The sequence below is a fragment of the Aquarana catesbeiana genome, linkage group LG09 (assembly GCF_042186555.1).
Source record: "Aquarana catesbeiana isolate 2022-GZ linkage group LG09, ASM4218655v1, whole genome shotgun sequence".
In the NCBI taxonomy this organism is placed as follows: Eukaryota; Metazoa; Chordata; class Amphibia; order Anura; family Ranidae; genus Aquarana; species Aquarana catesbeiana.
In genome coordinates, this window is record NC_133332.1 from 35,211,641 (window position 1) to 35,227,328 (window position 15,688).

General features: G+C 42.3%; 1 protein-coding gene across 2 annotated transcripts in view; it reads left to right on the plus strand.

Moving 5' to 3' along the window:
• LOC141107494 (class I histocompatibility antigen, F10 alpha chain-like) overlaps positions 1 to 15,688 on the plus strand; it is a 109,226-nt gene that overhangs the window by 65,783 nt on the left and 27,755 nt on the right. The gene's annotated exons all lie outside the window — the stretch shown is intronic.

Genomic DNA, 15,688 nt, shown 5'->3' on the forward strand with positions numbered 1-15,688 from the left:
TTTAAGTTGCAGATCACTTGGTGGTCCATGGACTGCAGAAGAGGTGTTGTGTTGGCGGAAGGAACTTGACCTTTATGAAGCCATGCTAAGCATCCATATCATCCACCAAGGCTTGGAGGGTGTGCTGGGGCATTGTCCATCAGAAGAAGGCACCTTTCAGGCAGTTGGTTGTCAGAAAGATATTTTTTTACGGTGGGTGCAAACACCTTGTGCAGCCATTCCATGAACAATTGCCTTGTGGCCCAAGCTTTCGCATTGGCCCTCCACATGACATTCACGTTCTGTTTCGTTTAGATCGGTGCTTGCGTTTGCACACAGCCAAAGGGTCAATCTGTCCTTCATGAGCTTGTGCCCCGGCAGTGCCTATTTCTCCTGCGTGATATAGGTTCTGTTCGGCATTTTTTTCCAGAAGAGCCATGTTTCATCACAGTTGAACACTTGTTGAGTGATGTATCCTTCAGTCTTCATGAATTTGGCAATTTCTTTCTTGTAGGCTTTTGCACCGGCCTTGTCAGAACTGGAATGAAGCTGTGTTTTCAGTGGAGTCTCCCTGAGAACTACCGCTGGAAAGCCCCATAAGGCCAACATTGATTTGAGGCACTTGTTGAAAAATATTCTGCCTAACCAAACCAATAGTTGATTTTGCTTTTCTAGCAAGAAGACCAACCTTAACTGCCCGTAAGTGGTTCTCTGCCCCGCAAAAAGTTTCTTTGCAAGATGTAACAGGAAAAGGCTTTTGGTGTCCCCTTGTCAGGTAATGTAGGCTACTACTGTCTTGTTATCAATCAACTTTACTCAGGCCCCCTTGAAGAAGATCCCGAAAGGCTTGCAATGCTAGAAAAGGCTTCCTTCCATTCAAGATACTTGGGAGTCTGCGCTCCACCGTTCTCCAATGGCCTTGCACTTCTTTCTTCAGATTGTAGACTCCCCAACCACAGAGACTGGCATTTGGCTTTAGAATCATCCTATCCACTGGGCTGAGAGGCATGCCCCGAAAGAAGCACAGTGACGATGTCCAAAATTACATTTGGTGTGTATGAACACATTTTATTCCTTCAAACTGAAACAAGCCAGAAGACTCCTGCCTTAGGTACTAGAAAAACTGGGGGGAGAAGCCCCCAGATGATTCTATGTTTTTGGCATCACTGGCAGGGTGTCCTTGTAGCAGTATAAATTATTATACCTAATCTTGCAAACTGAGATCTGTTGGTCATAAAGTAGATGGATTCAGTCATCAACTTTGGAATTCTCCATTGTACTTCCACCTAACTGTATTCTGGACCCACTGGTCTTTGATGATTGTCATCCAAACTCTCCAGAAGAAGGCTACAATCATCAACTTCACTCAGGTCCCCTGGCCTTAACTGGAAGAGACTGGTTAGACACACCTTCAAAAGACTTTCCAGCCACCTTAGTAACTTGCTCTGGACTTGATTTCATGTAAAAAAGTAACTTTTAGGCACCTCCACTATGATCTGTTAAATCTGCAGCCTGACATATAAGATTTTGCCTTCTGCACCCTTCTGAAGTTCAATATGCTTGAGTGAAAGATGGCAGCCTCCTCTTTCTTGTCTGTGGCCACAGTCCAGACTTTTCCTACTGTCATTCGCTTAATTGCGTTTTTCAGCGTTTGGCCAAACAATAACCTCCCATTATAGGAAATGTTGAAGGCTTGTGTAGAAGTTCCACCTGCCTTCCAGTGGCATAACCACAATGCTCTCATGGCAGTGACTGAATGCGCCAGTGCTTGTACTGGGTCTATCAAAACATCCATCAAAAGTCAGTTGCCAGGTTCAACTCCTCCATAAACTGTGCCAAATCTTGCAGTTCTCAGTCTTGAATTTAATGCCATTTCTAAACAGTTTTTATATCGAAGTTAATGTTATTGCTGGTTGACGGGCAAAACCTGTCACTGTATAGATTCTCTACAAACCTGATGGCCAGATCACCTCAATTTCTGCATTCAAGATATGTTTCTGCATAAATGTTTAGAATGCTTTCTAATGCGTTCTCAATACGTTTTGCCACTTTCCAGATCTGTCCCATACAGAAACAATTGGAATCCAAGTTATACACTCTACATGCGTTCTTGATGCAGAATAAAAATGTACTGGACTGCATCTGGCGTGAACAAGTCCACTTTCCCATCCATAGGATCTCTAAAGGCAACTGAGTTTTAAAAAGGCAAAGACACCTAATGCGCCAGACGCTAGAGGGCAGCATCCACCCCTGGAAGTGCAGTGCATAAACATACATCAGCCATCTTAAATAGAGGTCGACCGATATGGGTTTTTCTCTGGCTGATGCCGATATTTAGAAATCACGGTGGCCGATGGCCGATATATGATGCCGATTTTTTTTTGGGCCGATATATTAGGCCGATTTTTTTTTTCTTTTTTTTTCCCCCTTCATCTCATAAAATCTAACAGTTAGACCCCTTTCACACTGGGGCATTTTTTTAGGCGCTTTTGGGCTAAAAATAGCGCCTGTAAAGTGCCTGCAAAACGGCTCCCCTGCAGTCTCAGTGTGATATCCCGAGTGCTTTCACACTGAGGCGATGCGCTGGCAGGATGTAAAAAAAAGTCCTGCAAGCGGCATCTTTGGAGCGGTGTATACCACCACTCCTGCCCATTGAAATGAATGCGCACCGCTGCCGAAGCGCCTGCAAAGCGTTTCGGCAGCAGCACTTCAGGGGCGCATTTAACCCCTTCCTCGGCCGCTAGCTGGGTTATAAGCGCCCCGCTAGCAGCCGAATAGCGCCGCTAAAATGACGGTAAACCGCCGCTAAAACTAACAGCGTTTTACCGTCAACGCATGCCCGCTCCAGTGTGAAAGCAGCCTTAAGTAATAAGTGATACAGAAATTTTTTTACATTTAAACATTTATTGAACAAAACAAACCTCCAATCAGTTCACTTGTATGTATAATTTAGATTAAAAAAAAAAAAAACTATATCTTAAATATTAAATACACAAAACAGGTAATCAAAACTTTTGGACGAAAAAAAATGGGCTAACTTTACTGCTTATATAGGTTTTTTTTGTTTTTTTTAGTGTATTTTGTTTTTAAAAATTGCATTTGAAAGACCGCTGCACAAATACCGTGTGACATAAAATATTGCAACAACCGCTATTTTATTCCCTAGGGTCTCTGCTAAAAAAAATATATATAATGTTTGGGGGTTCCAAGTGATTTTCTAGCAGAAAATACAGAATTTTTACTTGTAAGCAACAAATGTCAAAAAAGATTTAGTCTTTAAATGGTTAAACTGAGAAATTCTACACACGGAGTTCAGTCTATTGATAAAAGAACCCGATGTACGGCTTTTTCGATAGGGGAAGGAGTGGAGACCAACCAGAGATATATGGAGAACTCAACCTCCTGTATCACATCCTATACAACATTGTCTAGAGAAAGAAAAGAAGGGAAGGGAAAGGTAAATGAGGGAATACCCATGAATAAAAAGTATGTATGTTTTATTGATACAAAAATAGTAATAAACAATACAAAATTATCCTGTACAAAAATCACCTAAAAACAATGTACAGATAGAAACTGCAGGAAATGAAACAGCCGCTAAGCTGGAAATGCACCACAGATCAAAAACATGAAGTTCGACTAATGGGGCATATGTACCAAGAAACCCAACATGTTTTGAAGGGCGATTTTTAAGTTATGTGTATTTTCTTCTTCAGGGGTAAAAAACAGACACGCTGCTTCATTTCTATTAAGAGACAAAATATATATAATGGATAAAGTGTATATTAGTTTATGTTAATAACAAACTAGTTGGTTTATATCAACAAAATGGTACATGTAAAATGAATAAAGGTAGTTTTTATACTTACATAACAGTATTTATATTGTTTTTTTACACACCAGTAGACATAGCGTCAGGACTTGGATATTGCTTGACCGCATTTTCGAAGTATATCCGTATTTAGAAAAAAGCACTCTTATATGATTGACAATGAAAGCTGAGAAGTCCGAACTAAGTCGGTATAACTGGGATTGATGGATGTTTGCAGCACACTTTCTGCTATAGCCGCTTTAATAGGGCTTAGAATTTTGCACAACCGCATCATTGTGAGGCAATTTGTGCAATGTAATTTCTCTGTCACTGCAGACTGCATGCAGACCCAAAATGCACCCTGAGCTTGGCAAGGCATTTCCTATCATGGTGACATAAATGCATGTGAGTCAGTGCCACATGGAGTGCTTGGGGAGCATGAAAGCCGCCCTGTGGGGACTCCGTGGGATGCGGGTTGTCCTGGTCAGGATAAGATGATTGTTGGTGGGTCGTATGTTTGTTTGTTTTTTGGAGCATTTGTGTTCAGGTTTCTGCTCCCAAAATAATGCAAAATGCCTTAATTTGCATTCCTTGAGCACTCTTTTAAAAACCATGTCCCACGTTGCCCCCTCCTACCTTTGCTAGACTTCTGTGCCACTAACAGGTGTGGCAAGCTCATATTTGCACATAATATATGGATAAAATCATATTACCACTCACCAAAAAACAGGTACACTGTGTCTTTAAGACCCATCTGCCTTCATCCACTCACTTCAGAAGCAGCAGCAGGTGAGCTCAGGAAACACTTCCAGAGGCAGACAAAGTCAGAGTCTGAGACAAGACCAGTCAGACTGTCAAACCCACAGAAGTACACAGCGTAGCTGGAGAGCCAGGACAGCACATCCAGAGGCAGACAGGAGACACAGTCAGAATCTGAGGCAAGTCTTTACCTGGCAGAATTGCAGAGAGAGAGGGAGAGAAGTCCTCCCAACTGCAGACCTCCAAGATCATTAACGCCGTTGCATGGTGACTGGCAGATACTATCCTGTGCTGCCCATCTGCTGACCCCTCAAAATAACTCAACACAGCTATTAAAGTCTAAACCACTGGCAACAAAAGTGAGTACACCCCTAAGTAAAAATGTCCAAATTGGGCCCAATTAGCCATTTTCCCTCCCTGGTGTCATGTAACTCGTTAGTGTTACAAGGTCTCTCTCATACTGGCTGTGTGTTGCATTATTTTGAGGGGACAGCAAATTTACACTGTTATACAAGCTGTACACTCACTACTTTACATTGTAGCAAAGTGTCATTTCTTCAGTGTTGTCACATGAAATGATAAGATAAAATATTTACAAAAATGTGAGGGGTGTACTCACTTTTGTGAGATACTCTACATTATATATCTACACACCATATATATATATACACTACACTATATACATCATATACAGTATGTTATATCTACATACCGTATATACACACTACACTACATTATATATCTACACACCATATATATACCCTATATACATCATTTACAGTATGTTATATCTACACACCGTATATACACACTACATTATATATGTTATGTCTACACACCGTATATACACCCCTTATATACAGTACAAACACTACACTGTAAAGACACGGCTCTATGTACACAGTGCTGTATGTAGTCACAGCACATGGTATATACACCATACACTATAGATATACTGTATAAGGGAATGTGTAGAGTGAGTCTGCGATGTGATGGACATAGATGAGGGTAAATGTGCTAAATGCAATAGATAAATATATCTACACTGATATGTTTTTACAGAAGATTCTGCCAGCAAAAAAATACTCATGTCTGTGTGAATGCGTCCTAAATGCCCAATCATGTGCTAAAAAAAATTGTATATTCCTTAATATTCCTTGTACATTATTGGGTATTCAAAGTGATCACAGTTTCATCTTATTTATTAAAATTAAAGTATAACTAAATGCAACATTTTGATTTATTTTTGGATAGTGTTGAGAGGAATTGGGACCCCTGTCAGGTTTTTATTGCTGTCTGTGTCCCCATTAGTGAGATTCCCCCTCTCTATTTGTCCTGGTGACCATTATAACTGAGAGTTAAAGGGTTGCTAAACCCTCATTTTTTTAAAAATAACAAACATATTCTTACCACTACTGTGCTGTACGCTTTGCACAGTGTGGCCCCGATCCTCGTCTTCTGAGGTCCCCCAGCGGCGCTCATGGCTCCTCCTCGCATTGGTAAACCCCCTAGGAGAAGCCCCCTCCCTGGGGGATACCTTGCGGGCACACTCCCAAGTCCAGCATTTGTGTCCATAGACACAGAATGCCAGACTCAGCCCCGCCCCTCAGTGCCCACGTCATTGGATTTGATTGACAGTAGCGGGAGCCAATGGCGGCGCTGCTATCGATCTATCCAATCAAGAGCTGAGTACCCTGGGCAGAGAGGTGGAGCGTGTCTTGCTGAGGGAACAAATGGGCTCAGGTGAGTAAAATGGGGAGGGCTAGGGGGCCGGTCAGTGTCAGAAGTTTTTTCACCTTAATGCAAAGGATTTACAACCCCTTTAAAGTGAAAGAAAATCTTCAAATTGTGGGTTGTCGCCAGAACAAGAATAGAGAGGAAATCTTCCAATGGGGATTTCCTCACTTTTTTGTTTTGGCTATGGGACAGGAAGTGAAGAAAAATCTCCCCAGAGGTGCACATAGCAAAAACCTCCATTATGCTATCCAAATGAAACCAAAACATTTTGACTTTAGTTCTATTTAACCACCTCCCACCCAGCCACTGCACATATGCGGCCGGGTGGGAGTTTCCTCCTGAGTGGATGTTCAGGAACGTCCCTCAGAAGGAGTGGGATCACACGTGTCCTCACAGCGGCGCCATCCCGATGTGCTTGTGTCAACCGGACATGGCGCATTTCCGATCGGCAGGAGGTCTCTGTGATTGGCCCTCCTGATCACATGACTGTGTCAAATCACAGCCATCATGTGATGTAAACATAGAGCTGGTTGCTAGGCAATTGGCTCTCCTCTTCTCACACAGAAGTTGGAGAGGAGAGGTGATCACTGCAGCCATCCGGTGATCAGTGAGTATGAGATGTTTTTACAGCTTTTTACACACTGATCACCGGCCCAGTGTCCCCACACATGTAAACACACACAGTGTCCCCAAAATAGTGTCCCCACACAGTAAAAACACCTGTCCCACATATGTAACAGTAAAATCATATGTCCCAATGATCATCTGCACACATATGTCCTTGATCATCTGCGCACATCTGTACATGAACATCTGCACACATATGTCCGTGATCACACAAACCAATTATTATACACTTAACGGGATTTTTTTTTTACCAAAGACATGTAGCAGAATACAATTTGTCTTAAATTTTTGACAAAAAATGATTTTATTGGATTTCTTTTAAAACAGGAAGTAGAAAATATTGTTTTATTTTTCAATTTCAGCTCTTTTTTCGCTTATATCGCAAAAAATAAAAAACTGATTTGTGAATAAATACCACCAAAATAAAGCTCTATTTGTGTGAACAAAATGATAAAAATCTAATTTGGGTACAGTGTTGCATGACCGCGCAATTCTTATTGAAAGTGTGAGAGCACTGAAAGCTGAAAATTGGCCTGGGAAGGAAGGGGGTAAAGTGCCCAGTATTGAAGTGGTTAAACATTGAAAAATAAACATTCACTTTGCCAGGTGATCAGCCTCTATACCTTATAAATGAATCCACTAAACTTTCCACACTGCTCTGTATACATCCACCATTATAGGGACATTACCATAATAGGTGGTTTAGGTCAGCCTTGTTCTGGTATTGTTGGGTGCACACAGAGACATTGGGGGTCTGATACAGTGCCTTGAAAAAGTATTCATACCCCTTGCAATTTTCCACATTTTGACATTTTCCAACCAAAAACATGAATGTATTTTATTGCGATTTTATGTGATAGATCAACACACAGTGGCACATAATTGTGAAGTGGAAGGAAAATGATAAATGGTTTTCAATTTTTTTTTTACAAATATCTGAAAAGTGTGGCTCGTATTTGTATTCAGCCCCCTTTACTCTGATACCCCTAACTAAATCTAATGGAACCAATTGCCTTCAGAAGTCACCTAATTAGTAAATAGATTCCACCTGTGTGTAATTTAATCTCAGTATAAATACCTTTGAACATCTCACGGAGCACTGTTCAATACATCATCCGAAAATGGAAAGAGTATGGCACAACTGCAAAGATACCAAGACATGGCCGTCCACCTAAACTCACAGGCCAGGCAAGGAGACCATTCATCAGAGAAGCAGCCAAGAGACCCATGGTAATTCTGGAGGAGCTGCAGAGATCCACAGCTCAGGTAGAAGAATCTGTCCAACTATTAGTCGTGTACTCCACAAATCTGGCCTTTATGGAAGAGTGGTAAGAAGAAAGCCTTTGTTGAAAGAAAGCCATAGGAATGTGGGGGACACAGCAAACATGTGGAAGAAGGTGCTCTGGTTGGATAAGACCAACATTGAACTTTTTGGAATAAAAGCAAAAAGCTATGTGTGGCAGAAAACAAACACTGCACATCACCCTGAACGCACCATCCCCACCATGAAACATGGTGGTGGCAGTATCATGTTGTGGGAAAGCTTTTTCTTCAGCAGGGACAGGGAAGCTGGTCAGAGTTGATGGGAAGATGGATGGAGCCAAATACAGGGCAATCTTAGAAGAAAACCTGTTAGTCTGCAAAAGACTTGAGACTGGGGTGGAGGTTCACCTTCCAGCAGGACAATGACCCTAAACATACAGCCAGAGCTACAATGGGATGGTTTCGATCAAAGCATATTCATGTGTTAGAATGGCCCAGTCAAAGTCCAGACCTAAATCCAGCTGAGAATCTGTGATAAGACTTGAAAATTGCTGTTCACAGACGCTCTCCATCCAATCTGACAGAGCTTGAGCTATTGTGCAAAGAAGAATGGGCAAAAATGTCACTCTCTAGATGTGCAAAGCTGGTAGAGACATCTCCAAAAAGACTTGCAGCTGTAATTGCAGACAAAGGTGGTTCTACAAAGTATTGACTCAGGAGGGCTGAATACAAATGTACACCACACTTTTCACATATTTATTTGTAAAAAAAATGAAAACAATTTATAATTTTCCTTCCACAATTATGTGCCACTTTGTGTTGATCTATCACATAAAATCCCAATAAAATACATTTACCATATTTTTCGCTCCTTAAAGCGGAGTTCCACACAAAAATGAAACTTCCGCTTTTCGAAACCCCCCCCCCTCCGGTGTCACATTTGGCACCTTTCAGGGGGGAGGGGGGTGCAGATACCTGTCTAAGACAGGTATTTGCACCCACTTCCGGCATAGACTCCCATGGGAGTCTACGCCACTTCCCGTCCCCACCGCACTGTCTGCTGGGAACACACAGCTCCCAGCAGAGAGCGGAGACCACTAGGGACGCGCAGCGCGACTCGCGCATGCGCAGTAGGGAACCGGGAAGTGAAGCCGCAACGCTTCACTTCCTGATTCCCTCACCTAGGATGGCGGCGGCAGCTGCCGAGAACCGAGCGGGTTCTTGGCGTCCCCTGCCGACATCGCTGGACCCCGGGACAGGTAAGTGGCCATGTATTAAAAGTCAGCAGTTGCAGTATTTGTAGCTGCTGGCTTTTAATATTTTTTTTTTTTGGCGGTGTGGGTGAACCCCCGCTTTAATACGCACCTGACCATACCACGCACCTAGGTTTTAGAGGAGGAAAACAAGAAAAAAAAATATTCTGAACCATACAGAAGTCTGGCAAATAAATATGTTAGCCAGTGGTTATTATTCCTATAATAAATAAAGATACACCAGAGTTTATGTGAGTATAACCTGATGAGTGAGTAATTGGATTTTATAAGGCCATAGAGTGTAGATCTATAGTAGGATGTTTCCCATGTTCCTATAGATATATAGCACAGTATGCACACAACACTGTCATAATACAAGCAAATATATTGAAATGGTAAGAAAAGAAGGTGAAAAGCAGTGTAGTTAGCCTTGTCTCTTTTTTCATCTATCTAAGCACCTAGCATGGTCTCCACATACAGTTGTGCTCATAATTTTACATACCCCAGCAGAATTTATGATTTCTTGGCCATTTTTTCAGAGAATATGAATGATAATACAAAAACCTTTCTTATTATCAATCAACTGTGTTTACTCTTTTTAAATCATAATGGCAACAGAAACTACCCAAATGACCCTGATCAAAAGTTTACATACACTGGTGATTTTGGCTTGATAACATACACACAAGTTAACACAAAAGGGTTTGAATGGCTATTAAAGGTAACCTCACCTGTGAACTGTTTGCTTGTAATTAGTGTGTGTGTATAAAAGGTGAATGAGTTTCTAGACTCCCTCCCTTGCAACTTTCATCCAGTGCTGCACTGAAGTTTCTGGATTCTGGAAAAGGTAGTTGAACTGTATAAAACAGGAAAGGGATATAAAAAAGATATCCAAGGACTTGAGAATGCCAATCAGCAGTGTTCAAACTCTAATCAAGAAGTGGAAAATGAGGGTTTCTGTTGAAACCAAACCACGGTCAGGTAGACCAACTAAAATTTCAGCCACAACTGCCAGGAAAATTGTTTGGGATGCAAAGTAAAACCCAAAAATAACTTCAGGTGAAATACAGGACTCTGAAAACATGTGGTGGGGCTGTTTCAAGATGCACAATAAGGAGGCACTTGAAGATAGATGGACTGCATGGTCGAGTCGCCAGAAGAAAGCCATTACTATGCAAATGCCACAAGGTATCCCGCTTGCAATACGCCAAACAGCACAGAGACAAACCTCAAACCTTCTGGCACAAAGTAATTTGGAGTGATGAGACCAAAACTGAGCTTTTTGGCCACAACCATTAATGCTATATTTAGAGAGGAGTCAACAAGGCCTATGATGAAAGGTATGGAGGTGGATCGCTGAAGTTTTGGGGATGTGTGAGCTATAAAGGCACAGGAAATTTAGTCAAACTTGTTGGCAAGATGAATGCAGTATGTTATCAAAAAATACTGGAGGAACATTTGCATTCATCAGCCAGGAAGCTGCGCATGGGACGTACTTGGACATTCCAACATGACAATGATCCAAAACACAAGGCCAAGTCGACCTGTCATTGGCTACAGCAGAATAAAGTGAAGGTTCTGGAGTGGCCATTTCAGTCTCCTGACCTCAATATCATTGAGCCACTCTGGGGAGATCTCAATCGTGCAGTTCATGCAAGACAGCCCAATAATTTTTTGCCACGAGGAATGGGCAGCTTTACCATTTGAGAAGATAAAGAGCCTCATCCACAAATACCACAAAGCTATTTAAAGGGGGAAATAGATGATACTAAGAAGTGGGGTATGTAAACTTTTGAGCTGGGTCATTTGGATTGTTTCTGTTGTTATTATGATTTAAAAAGAGTAAACACAGTTGATTGATAATAAATGGCTTCAACCAAACACTAACCATGAGTGAAAGAAAAGTTTTTGTGTTATCATTCATATTCTCTGAAAGAAATCATAAATTCTGCCAGGGTATGTAAACTTATGAGCACAACTGTATGTGGAGACCATGCTAGGTGCTTTAAATAGATGAAAAGAGACACGGCTAACTACACTGCTTTTCACCTTCTTTTCTTACCATTTCAATATATTTGCTTGTATTATGACAGTGGTGTGTGCATACTGTGCTATATATCTATGGGAACATGGGAGACATCCTGCTAAATAAATACTCCCATAAATACTCGAGAATATATTTCAGCATTCTAAACACACACACCACTTAATGCTCTCATCACCCCTTGTTACTTTGATTGACAGCCAGGCAGCTACTTCTCCATCTCACCGCCCATCCCATTAATTCTGACCGTTTGTTCTGCCTCCCTCTGCCACTATTGGCTTGCAGCAGCCCGGGAGGAAGGCGTCCCCAGAAAGGACATGGGGATGGCCGCGATTGGTGACAGCAGACTCCCATGTCACGACCCCATGTTGGGCTAGCAGCACCGCGATTGGAGGCGACGCGGCATCCCCTTTTCATGTGCTTGGGCGGAGCTGGCTTATGGTTAGCTGGAGGAGTATGAAACTGCGTGTTAATGTAACCAGTTGTGGAAAAGTGAGGGCGGCCCGAGTCGGTGGTGTGTCCCGTGTGTGTGCACGGAGCGAGCGGGGGCAGCGACGGGGGAGTGGCCTGGTTAATATTCGCACCATAAGATGCATAGACATTTCCCCCCATTTTTTGGGGGAAAAAAGTGCCTTGTATGGAGTGAAAAATACGGTACGTTTTTGGTTGTAACATGACGAAATGTGAAAATTTTTAAAGGGGTATGAACACTTTTTCAAGGCACTGTATTCTTTTTAAACCACTTGGCTTCCGGACGATTTAACACCCCCACACACACCCTTCATGACCAGGCCATTTTTTGCGATACGGCACTGTGTAACATTACCTGACAATTGCGCAGTCGTGCAACGATCTACCGAAATAAAATGTATGTCCTTTTTTCCCCACATATTTTTGCTTCCTTTTGGTAGTATTTGATCACTTCTATGTTTTTTTTTTGTGCTGTAAACATAAAAAGCCCGACACTTTTGAAAAAAACATTTTTTTACTTTCTGCTATGAAACATTTCAATAAAGAAATGAAGAAATTAGATTTTTTTACATCAATTTAGGCTATGTATTCTGCTACATATTTTTGTTAAAAAAATCCCAATAGGCATATATCGATTGGTTTGCGCAAATGTTATAGCATCTACAAACTATGGGATTCATTTGTGGAATTTTTATTTCTTTATTTTTTTGTAGTAATGGCGGCGATCAGTGACTTATAGTGGGACTGTGATATTGTGGTGGACAAATCTGACACTAACTGACACTTGACATTTTTGGGGGACCAGTGACATTAATACAGTGATCAGTGCTAAAAATATGCACTGTCACTGTATTAATGACACTGGCGCTGGGAAGGGGTTAACATCAGGGGTGATAAAAGGGTTAACTGTGTGCCTAGCAGGTGTTTGTGCACTGTGTGGGAGGTGCTTTTACTAGGGGAAGACATTGATTCATGTTCCTGCTTTGCAGAAACACAGGATCAATGCTAGGGCTGGGAGATTTTCTAAAAAAAAAATCTGCGATTTTCTTAAACTCAATTCACGATTCAAATCAAGTTTATTTTTTTTTTTTTTTGGACAAGTTTATTTTTTATTTTTTGGACACCGTGCCGGTCCTGAGGAGCTGCGGGCAGGAGTTTTTAGGCGAGGCCATGGCTTCGGCCTAGTCCGTGGCGTCCGGCCTCGCTGACTATGCCGAAGCTGCTGACTAGGCTGAAGCCACGGCCTTGCCTGAAAACTCCTGCCCGCAGCTCCTCAGGACCGATCGATTTGCTTTAAATTTTGAATCGATTTGACCTCTCAACTCGATTCAAGATTTGAATCGATTTTTTCCCCAGCCCTAAACAATGCCTTCCCTACTGACAGAATGGTGATCTGCTTTGTTTATCTGCTTTGTTTACATGGACAGACCGCCATTCTGGCTCTCTGCCTAATGATCGGCAGGTGCCAGCAGATCAGCTCTCACTGTGTATAATCACAGCAGGAGCAGGTCACCTGCGGCGCACATGTGTGCCCCGACCCAGAAGTCCAGAATCATGTACTAGGTATGTGATCCTGCACAGCAGAGCCGCCCTGCCGCTGTATATGTACAGTATCTCACAAAAGTGAGTACACCCTCAGATTATTGTAAATATTTTATTATATCTTTTCATGTGACAACACTGAAGAAATGACACTTTGCTACAATGTAAAGTAAAGTAGTGAGTGTACAGCTTGTATAAGGCTTAATTTACACGGGACATTTTTACAACCTCTCCTGAACGATTTAACTTGACAGATAAAAACCCACGTTTAAAATGTCCATTTTGCTGCGTTTATATGCCACGTTTAGCGGCGTTTTGCCGCGTTTGTGTTTAGAAGCGTTTGAAAAAAAATGTATATATATTTTTTTCAAAATAGCCAAAAATGAAAAGCGCCTGTAAACGAAACGCGACTAAATGCTGGTACCACGTTTAGTGGCTGAAACGTTGGAAACTTCGGCGTCTGAACTCATTTTTTTGCCTTCAAAGAAAAGCCTCTAAACGCAACTGCTTAAAAACAACATAAAGCAAACCTGTGTACATATACACATAAGATAACATTGGATGAGTTCAGGGGCAGCTGAAAAAAGCATCCAACTGTCTCTGAATGTCCGTTTTACCAGCAGCAGTGTACATAAGGCCTAACAGTGTAAATTTGCTGTCCCCTCAAAATAACTCAACACACAGCCATTAATGTTTAATCCGCTGGCAACGAAAGTGAGTACACCCCTGAATGAAAATGTCCAAATTGGGCCCAAAGTGTCAATATTTTGTGTGACCACCATTATTTTTCAGCACTGCCTTAACCATCTTGGGCATGGAATTCACCAGAGCTTCACAGGTTGCCACTGAAATCCTCTTCCACTCCTCTCTGATGTAATCACGGAGCTGGTGGATGTTGGAGACCTTGCGCTCCTCCACCTTCCATGTGAGGATGTCCCACAGATGCTCAATAGGGTTTAGGTCTGGATACGTGCTTGGCCAGTCCATCACCTTTACCCTCAGCTTCTTTAGCAAGGCAGTGGTCATCTTGGAGTTGTGTTTGGGGTCGTTAGCATGTTGGAATACTGCCCTGTTGACCAGTCTCCGAAGGGAGGGGATCATACTCTCCTTCAGTATGTCACATTACGTGTTGGCATTCATGGTTCCCTCAATGAACTGTAGATCCCAAGTGTTGGCAGCACTAATGCAGCCCCAGACCATGACACTCCCATCACCGTGCTTGACTGTAGGCAAGACACACTTGTCTTTGTACTCCTCACCTGGTTGCCTCCACACATGCTTGACACCATCTGAACCAAATAAGTTTATCTTGGTCTCATCAGACCACAGGACATGGTTCCAGTAATCAATGTCCTTAGTCTGCTTTTCTTCAGCAAACTGTTTTCTGGCTTTCTTGTGCATCATCTTTAGAAGAGGCTTCCTTCTGGGATGATAGCCATGCAGACCAATTTGATTCAGTGTGCAGCGTATGGTCTGAGTACTGACAGGCTAACCCCCCACCCCTTCAACCTCTGCAGCAATGCTGGCAGCACTCAAATGTCTTTTTCCCAAAGACAGCCTCTGGATATGACGCTGAGCATGTGCACTTAACTTCTTTAGGTGACCATGGCAAGGCCTGTTCGGTGTGGAACCTGTCCTGTTAAACTGCTGTATGGTCTTGGCCACCATGCTGCAGCTCAGTTTCAGGGTCTTGGCAAACTTCTTATAGCCTAGGCCATCTTTATATAGAGCAACAATTCTTTTTTTTTAAGATCCTGAGAGAGTTCTTTGCCATGAGGTGCCATGTTGAACCTCCATTGACCAGTATGAGAGAGTGAGAGTGATACCACCAAATTTAACACACCTGCTCCCTATTCACACCTGAGAACTTGTAACACTAACGAGTCACATGACACCGGGAGGGAAAATGGCTAATTGGGCCCAATTTGTACATTTTCACTTAGGGGTGTACTCTTTTGTTGCCAGCGGTTTAGACATGAATGGCTGTGTGTTGAGTAGTTTGAGGGGACAGCAAATTTACACTGTTATGCCCCGTACACATGGTCGGACTTTCTGATGGCAAATGTGCGATCGGAGCTTGTTATCGGAAATTCCGACCGTGTGTAGGCTCCATCAGACTTTTTCCATCAGATTTTACAACACACAAAATTTGAGATCTGGATCTCAAATTTTCCGACAAAAAATCTGTTCTCGTCAATTCTG